The 8,218-nt window shown below is 48.2% G+C and overlaps 1 protein-coding gene across 2 annotated transcripts in view; it reads left to right on the plus strand.

The window, feature by feature from the left end:
* Positions 1-207: 207 nt before the first annotated feature.
* Positions 208-8,218, plus strand: part of Pigz (phosphatidylinositol glycan anchor biosynthesis class Z) — a 16,616-nt gene continuing 8,605 nt past the window's right edge. For both annotated transcript variants that reach the window (XM_023704760.1, XM_023704759.1), the window contains exon 1: positions 208-307. The gene's annotated coding sequence lies outside the window, so the exon portion shown is untranslated. The remainder of the gene's footprint in view (positions 308-8,218) is intronic.

The raw sequence follows: 8,218 nt of genomic DNA on the forward strand, positions 1-8,218 counted from the left end.
AGAGCTGGGCTTTTAGGCATAACTGAAAGGAATGGGTGAAGAGAAAGTTATCCCGGTTACAGCTGAAGCAAGATATCTTTTAAAGTCTGTTTCTATTGAGGTACGATGACCGGAAGGAAGGTCAGGGTTGGAGAAGGACAAAGAGACTTGTGCCAATGTTGCAGTCTCTCCCCACACACACACACTTGGTCGTGATTACCTGGGGCTCTTCTGTGAAATGACAGTCCGCCAGCAGCTAGCACAGCGCAGCAGCGAGAAGGCAGAGAATGCCCCAGGGCCCCTCAGTCCTGCTCCACCAACTGGAAGTGTGGGTCTGAACTCTGGGGCCTTCCCTCCAGCGGTCACCTCTGCAGTTAGGGCATAGTCCACCCTTAAGGTGGACTGGATTTTGACAATGCTAGCCGATGAATGTTGTGGCTGAGTTTTTTTCTTGGAGCCCCAAGAATCAGACTTAGAGTCTGTTTTTCTTAGTGCTGCAGCAAAGGCAGCTATTGTTTCTCCATCTCTTTGTTTCCTCTCCCTGGTTTTCTCCCAGTCCTGATTATAGAATACCAAGGAGACAGTTTTTACTAAAGTATCAAGTGAACTATCTGGAGCAAAAGCTACCTTTTGTAGCTCTTTTCTATTATCTGGAGCTGACTGAGAATGAATTTATCTTTAAGAATAATCTTTCCCTCTACTGAATTAGGATCTAAGGAAGTAGGTTTTACCAGTGCCTCTATTAAATGTTCTAAGAAAGCACAGGGTTTTTTATCCTTCTCCTGATAAACAGCTGAAAATTTAAAATGACAAGAAGACTTGGTTTTTGTTCTTCTTAGACCTTCGAGAATACACACTAGAAAGTGTTTTTTTATTCCAATCCCCTGCCTGCCTGTTAGGCCAGCAGGGGTCTTCTGTAGGAACTGCTTAGGCTCCATGGGAAACCGGATGTTCTCCTGGTTGTCTATCTTCTGGTTGTTCAAAATTAACAATATGATATTCATCCCCAAATGTAATAGCAGCTTGTAACCCTGCTTGTTTCTCATTAAAGGTCAATGTTTGATTTAAGATTAACATTATATCCTTCCATTCTAACTTAAAGGTCTGAGTAAGACTTCTGAAGACATCAAGGTACTTATCAGGGTCATCTGAAAACTTTCCTAATTCTAGCTTGACCTGTGTAAGTCATTGAAAGAAAGAGGCATATAAGAAAAATAGAATAGAAGGGTCTCTTTGCCAGTAGAGTTGGGGCTTAGGACGGGCAGAGTATAGCTCCACTGCTACTAGGAGGGGACTGAAGGGCCTGCCTCTGGGAACTGCATACGCCTGGTGAGGCAGCGGCTCTCGCCCCACTGTACCCACTCAAGAACTTCCTGCTCCTCTCCATCCTCTGGTAGGCTTGTCCATCGCGATCAAGAGCACACTCTGGCAATGGCAGCAAGAGCAGCTACTCCACCTTGGGGTGTGGTAACTTTGTGGGGCGGTTTTGACCAGACTCCCACCAGATACCTCAATCCATTAGACTTATTACAACAGATGAGCTCAGCGATGGGGCATGTGGCTACTGGGAAGGTGAAGAAATTGTCACTGCTGCCAGGCATTGTGGGCTTCAGGGTAAAGGGAACCTAGTCCCTGCCAGATGGGCTTCCCAGGGCTTTGTGTTTGTTGGATAATAAAGGGGGGAGTCTGGGAGCTCCACCAGCAGCACCGGGTTGGAGGAGTTGAGGGGCTTCTAGGTAGCATGTGCATTGAGGCGGTGGTGGTCACCTGCCCTTGAGATTTGGAGGCATGAGCCCTGTTCTAGCATATAGCCACTTATTAGTGAGGCTGCGGCCCTGCTGTGTAGCAGAAGCTGTTTGTACCCACATAGTAGCAGAACTGGTCTCTAACCCTGCAGCCCTCCCACCCAGCCTGAGACAGCACGAAGAAATGAAAGAGCAGCCCAGCCCTCATCTTCAGATATCAGACCCGGATGGGGAACCATAACTCCAGCCCCCAGGAAACTGGCAGGTCAGAAGCACTATGAAGAACTAGAACGAGGAGCCCAAGAAGAAGATTAATACAGAACAGGGGGTGGTGAGTCAAAGCATCCCTCTCCAGGATCACTTGTCTTCTGGAGCTTCTTCAAAAGTTCGCATGAATGGGTGTCAGAACTGTCACTTGCGGCCTGTGGAGGCTCCTGGTCTTGTGGGGATTTTCAGTCTCCTCCCCAGGGTTTTAGTTGAGTGTGAAGCAACCAGAGTTGTGTCACCTGGGCTGGTGCATCCCAAGAGGACTTAAAGTTAGGTGAAGATTCAGACAGGACTTCCAACAGCACCAGGCGCGTCAGGCGCATGGCTTTAAAAGGCAGGGCTCTATGCCGGGAATTGAGGCAGAGAGCACAGTGAACCAGAACAGTCCTCTAGGGGTTCATGGGAACTCACCGGTGAGGAGAGGGCTTCCGTGCATCTCGTGGGGGTTTTGTCCTGGCTTTTGGGGAGCGTCTTTCAGCCTCAGGAGGGTGATGGGCAAGAGAGAGGCTGTGTGTGAGCTTGTGGAGGTGGGCTTTTTTTCATCTTTTTGAGACAGTGTCTTACCATGCAGCTCAAGCTGGCCTTAAGCTCACTTTGTAATCCAGGCTGGTCTCAAACTCACAATGATCTTCCTGCCTCTGCCTTCAATTGCTCGGATTACAGGCACGTGCCACCACACCTGGCCAGAGGTGGATTTTTAAGGTGCCATTTGTCCTATCCACCTGGCTCTCCATGCACAATGAAGATGGTACCAGATGTCCAGTGCTACAGGGACCCCCTGAGTAACAGAAGCCCTGAAGGACAGCCGTTGTTACCCTGGATGCTGAGGGACAGCCCACACCTGGAACAGTCCTGTGGACCAGGGCTCAGCCACCTCGGTCACTTTGTCTGTCCTCAGGAAAAGCCCAGTGTGCCCTGTATAGATGCCCACCACACCGAGAGGAGCTGCGCTCTCTGCGCTTTGGGCTGAGTCTGTCTGCCAGTCTTTCCCTGGGCAAGGGCCAATTCTCTGTGCACCCTGGGGAGCCTGTCCATGAGACAGGAGTGTTTGGGGAAACCACACACACACACACTTTTTCTTTTTATTTGAGACAGGTTCTCACTGTGTAGTTCTGGCTGGCCTCAAACTTACATTGATCCTCCTGTTTCGGCCTCCTGACTGCTGGGATTACAGGCGCGGTGACTCACCTGGCTCAGGATTTTTTGTATGGACCAATCTCGTACCCCTCAATCACCACGCTTTGCACCAAGAAATAATCTGTCACTGCCTGGCGTAGTGACACATGCCTAAAATCTCAGTACTCAAGAGGCTAAGGCAGGAGGATCACTTCAAACTCGAGGCCAGCTTGGGCTACAAAGTGAGTTCAAGGCCAGCCTAAACTGCATAGACCCTGTCTCATAAAGACAACAAACAAACACCACCAGCTGCATGGATCACGTTTCCTTTCCCCAGGAGAAAGGCCTGGCGGAGTCCTTCTTATCTTCCATTGGCTGGCAGACTGGAGGGCGATCCTTCCCTCCTGTATTTGGTACAGGCCTGAGGGCTAGAGAGTTAGGCCCTGTCTCAGTCCGAGAAACTCAGCGAGGGTGCACTCGGATTTGAAATACCCTGCTCCCAGGGCCCAGAGGAGTGCGTTTAGCCCAGCCTCAGGCCAGGGGCAGCGCCTCCCACGGTTCCGAGGCTCGCGTCGCCTCCTCCCCCTGGTGGCCCCTGCGTGTATTACAGCCACTTCCCCTGGCCCGGGTGCAGCCGTAAGGGCTGTACAGTGTCCTGATGGCATTTGGCGGGAGACCTGCAGCCAAGCGGCAAGCATGGAGGTCGGCACAGATGCCCCGCTGGGTCTAGGGTTCGGCGCCACCAGCCGGGCACCGGTTCCTGGGGAAAGTGGTCGGCCAAGCGCCTGCCCTTGGGGCACCACCACGTAGCCTCTTTCCAGTGCCATTTTCCGCATAGGAGCGCCCATCCATCGAGTAGACGCTTAGGTCCGGCGTGCTCGATGCGGCGTCCCTCAGGTCCTGTCCCACAGCACAAGTGTCCAGCACCGCTCATGTACAGCTGTGCGCTGTAACCGACCCGGTCTCCTCAGGAAGGAGGGGAGCTGTGGGGACGTGGGGCAGCTTTTGATCTGAATCTCAGGCCCAAGAGGCTGCACGGTGAAAGGCCTGCCCAGTGTTAGCTCAGTGGCCTCAGGGGTCAAGAAGGCCAGGGCTAGGGGCTGAGGAGATGGCTCAGCGGAATAAGTGCTTCCCTAGCAAGCCCAAAGGCCTGAGTTCAATCCCCGGTTATACAAAAAAAAAAAAAAAAAAAAAAAAAAAGGCCAGGGTGCTGATGGTCTGCAGAGAAGCAGGTCACCCTTTTGCCCCATCTCTAGTTTTTACTAAGGTCCCCCACTTGCCACTGGGTGGGTCCCCGAGCCTGGGCCAGCACCTCCAATGCCCACTCCCCTTCCATTACATATAAATTGAGAGGTTCTGCCTGGCAGGCTGAGTGCTGAGTCCTATAAACAGGACCTCTTTAGAGGTTTTTTGTTTTGTTTTGTTTTTGTTTTTGTTTTTTTGTCTTTTTGAAACAGGGTCTCATTATGTAGTTCAGGCTGTCCTTGAGCTCACCTGATAGCCCAGCTGGTCTCAAACTTCAAAAGGATCCTCCTGGGGCCGGGGAGATGGCTCAGTAAAATAAGCGCTTCCCTGGCAAGCGCAAGGGCCTGAGTTCAATCCCTGATTCTGCAAAAAAAAAAAAAGGGATCCTCCTGCCTCAGTCTCCCAAGTGCTGGGATGACAGGCATGTGCCACCACAGCCCAGCCCTCCATCAGGGTCTTTTTCCTTTCTGGGCCCCAGTGCAATAGCTGTAGGCAATCTCGTTGAGCCTCGTTTAGTATCCAACGCAGGAGCCTACTTCTCTACACCCAGGAATCCCTGATCTGTACAACCATCTGATCCCTGGAAATCCTTTGAGTTGTTTTAGGGTCTGGGGAGCAGAGATCTAGGTTATGGGTTCCATTCATTCTTTCCAAGGGCTTGTGTCCCATTTGAAATAATCAATCCTAAGTACTGTACAGAAGTCTGCCACCGTTGAGCCTTATTTATTGGTTTGTTACAGGGTATCGCTACATGGTTCAGACTCATAGTGATCCTCTTGTCTCAGCCTCCCCAGTGCTGAGATTACAGGCATGCGCCACCACACCTGGTTCCAGGGCCAACACAGAATGCTGTACGGGGGATTGGACTCTTGTGCTTGCCGGGCAGGCTTAGACTGCTGAGCTATCTCCCCAACCCAAGCCTTGTTTAGATAGTGTATATTAGGCTGGGTGAGGTGGCACAGGCCTGTAATCTCAGCACTTGGGAGGTTGAGCCAGGAGGATTGCTTCAAGCTCAAGGCCAGCTTGGGCTGCACAGAAAGCTCGAGGCCAGCCTGAGCTGCATAGTGAAACCCTGTTTCAAACAAAACAAAACAACACGCAGCTCATCTCACCTCTGTGCCAGAATTGAAGAGCCCAGGTCTGTCCTCCCAGTCCTTTTCAGTGGGAGCACAGACCAGGAAGTCACTTACATTTTGAAGGACTTTCATTTGTGGACAAGAGGATGAAGGCGGTCTTGGGCCAAGGCCTAAGAGATGTGGGCTGCCATGAAATCCCTGGCACAGAACAACCCAGGTCGCCTCTGAGGTCCATCTTCAGAAGCAAAACAAAACTGTGAATGTGGGTGCAAAAGGATGCAGAAGGCATCTTTTAAATCTGGGACCAAAAACCACTAAGAGGCCAGTCATGGTAGCACAAGCCTATGATCCCAGTACTCCAGAGGCTGAGACAAGAAGATCGTCATGAGTTGAGGCCAGCCTGGGCTACAGAGTGAGCTCAAGGCCAACCTGAACTGCATAGTGAGACCCTGTCTCAAAAAAATAAAAATTAAAGACCCTTAAGTCCACTGGCACCTGGGACTATAAAGCATGGGGTTAGGTGCCACTAGGTATAAGGGGACAATAGCTTTTTGACTCTGAGATCCTGGACTAACCTGCAGTGTTCAATGAGCTTTTGTGCCCGGCACGCACTGCCGCAAGGTATCCCAAGGGCCTGTGCCTTTCCACATTTTATGATGTACCTAAGTGCCTCCATAGCCTCCAGCCTTAATGAGCAGCCTCTATCCCAAAGGCAAGGTTTTACTGGTGATGGGGAGCTGTGATTGCCTGACCAACTTGGCCCTGCTTTTTCACACTGAGGTCTGTCCCTGCTCTCAAGGAGAAGGCTGGCAGCTATTAGGGTAGCTGCTCCCAGCTGCACTTGCAGTTTTCTTGCAAACAGGGAGTGGAGCTCTCAGCTAGCACCGGGAAGTGGGGAGTGGCAAGGTGGCCTTCCCCATCAGAGCACACACACACACACACACACACACACACACACACACACACACAGACACAGAGTGCTCTGAGCGGAAACAGGTCTGGCAAGGGAGCAAACAACTGAGAGGCGGTCACAGCAGTATCCAAAAGTAAGTCACTGGAGGCACCCTCCGCGGTTAGGGTCGCCCTGGGCTGATATGCTGGGCACAGGGAGCCCCTGATGGTTGCCGTGGGGGGTCATGCTGAACTATTACCTAAGTGGCCTTCATGGCTCCTGGACCTTTGCCCCAGGACATGCTGCCTTCCGGTGGGTGGTTTTCTCCAGACTTTTATTTCTGCAGACTCACTTATTTTCTTCTTCCTGTTCCCTGTTATAGTACACTTTATTGTCTGTATCAATTTTTTTTTTTTTTTTTTTTTTTTTGGTGGAACCAGGGCTTGAACTCAGGCCCTTGCACTTGCCAGGGAAGCGCTTGTTCTGAGTCATCTCCCCGTCTGTATCAACTTTTTAAAAAAGGATTTTTTGGGGTGTGCTCTAGATGTGTATGGAGATCACATTTATCATGGGGAATCTGTGCCTATGCACAGTATAGCTTTCTTTCTTCCCCATTCTCCTTCTCTCCTTTCAACCCCTCTTTCCCTTGCCATTTGCAAAATCTTCGTTTCCATTTTTCCTTTATTGTTTTGTTGTCCCTTCTTTCCTCCCCCCACTCATTCCCCTTCTCGTTCAAACATTTCCTTCTCATTCCCAATATTTATTATGCATTTTGGTCTTTACTTACATTTCTGGTCTCTCATACCAGAAACAATGCACTACTTAGACTTGTGTGTCCAATTTATTTTACTGAAGACTATGGTCTCGAGGTGCATCCTTGTAGCTAGCAATGTCTCAAGTTTATCCTTGTCCATGGCAGAATAGTACTCCATTGTAGAAAAACCTCCCACATCTTCTTTCTTTATTTTTATTTTTTAATTTTTAATAGACTGCAAATTGAAAAGAAATTATTTACAAACATAAATGAATATAACAACAAAAATTGTCCAAAATAAAAATGAAGAAAGAATTTACAGATCAGTCATAATAGCTCACTGTGTCAAAACCAAGAAACTTATATTCATATAATTACAATTTTCAAAGTAGACAGGAGCAGGCAATAAATATTTAAAGATTTAAAATTTCTGAATTTAGTTCAACTTATAATACCATATTTCCAAGAAAAAAAAAACCTTTTGCGCAAGAAATTAAAATAAAATTATACCAAGATACACAAAAATGAAATTGTTCAAAACTTATTGGAAAGAAAAAAATCATTAAAGCATATACATAAAAAATGTTAGCTATGGGCTGGTGAGATGGCTCAGTGGCCTCAAGCACCTATTTGGAACAAGCTTAGCAAAGCACAGGACCGCAGTTCAATCCCCCCCCAACCACATGCCAGCCAGCCCCACTCCCTGGTGGGCTGAGCTGGCTGCGCGCGTGCACACACACACACACACACATAAATAAATAATTTTTTTAAAAAATGTTAGCTATGGAAGAACAAAATTAAATAGCACCTTATTCCACATTAGAAATTTTAAAAAAGCACCAAGTTATAAGAAGCTAGACTAAAGGACTGAAAAAAAGATCTGTCCTCTTTCAATTTTATACTTAGCAAACATACATTTCAAAACTAAAAGTAAGATTTTCTAGTTATACAAACTTGAAATATTTTAATACCTCCAGAAGTAGCATATAGGAAATAACAAAAGAGCATAATTCAAAAGGCAAGAGAAGTTGGAGTATGCTCCTGGATGAACAATAAAGAGCTCTCAATATGATAGTTATGCAGGACTATATAAAAAATATATTAGATGAACCCTTATGTAAAGGTCATTGCAGATTTCTATGAA

The sequence above is a fragment of the Octodon degus genome, unplaced genomic scaffold (assembly GCF_000260255.1).
Source record: "Octodon degus isolate 3935 unplaced genomic scaffold, OctDeg1.0 scaffold00203, whole genome shotgun sequence".
Taxonomy (NCBI): domain Eukaryota; kingdom Metazoa; phylum Chordata; class Mammalia; order Rodentia; family Octodontidae; genus Octodon; species Octodon degus.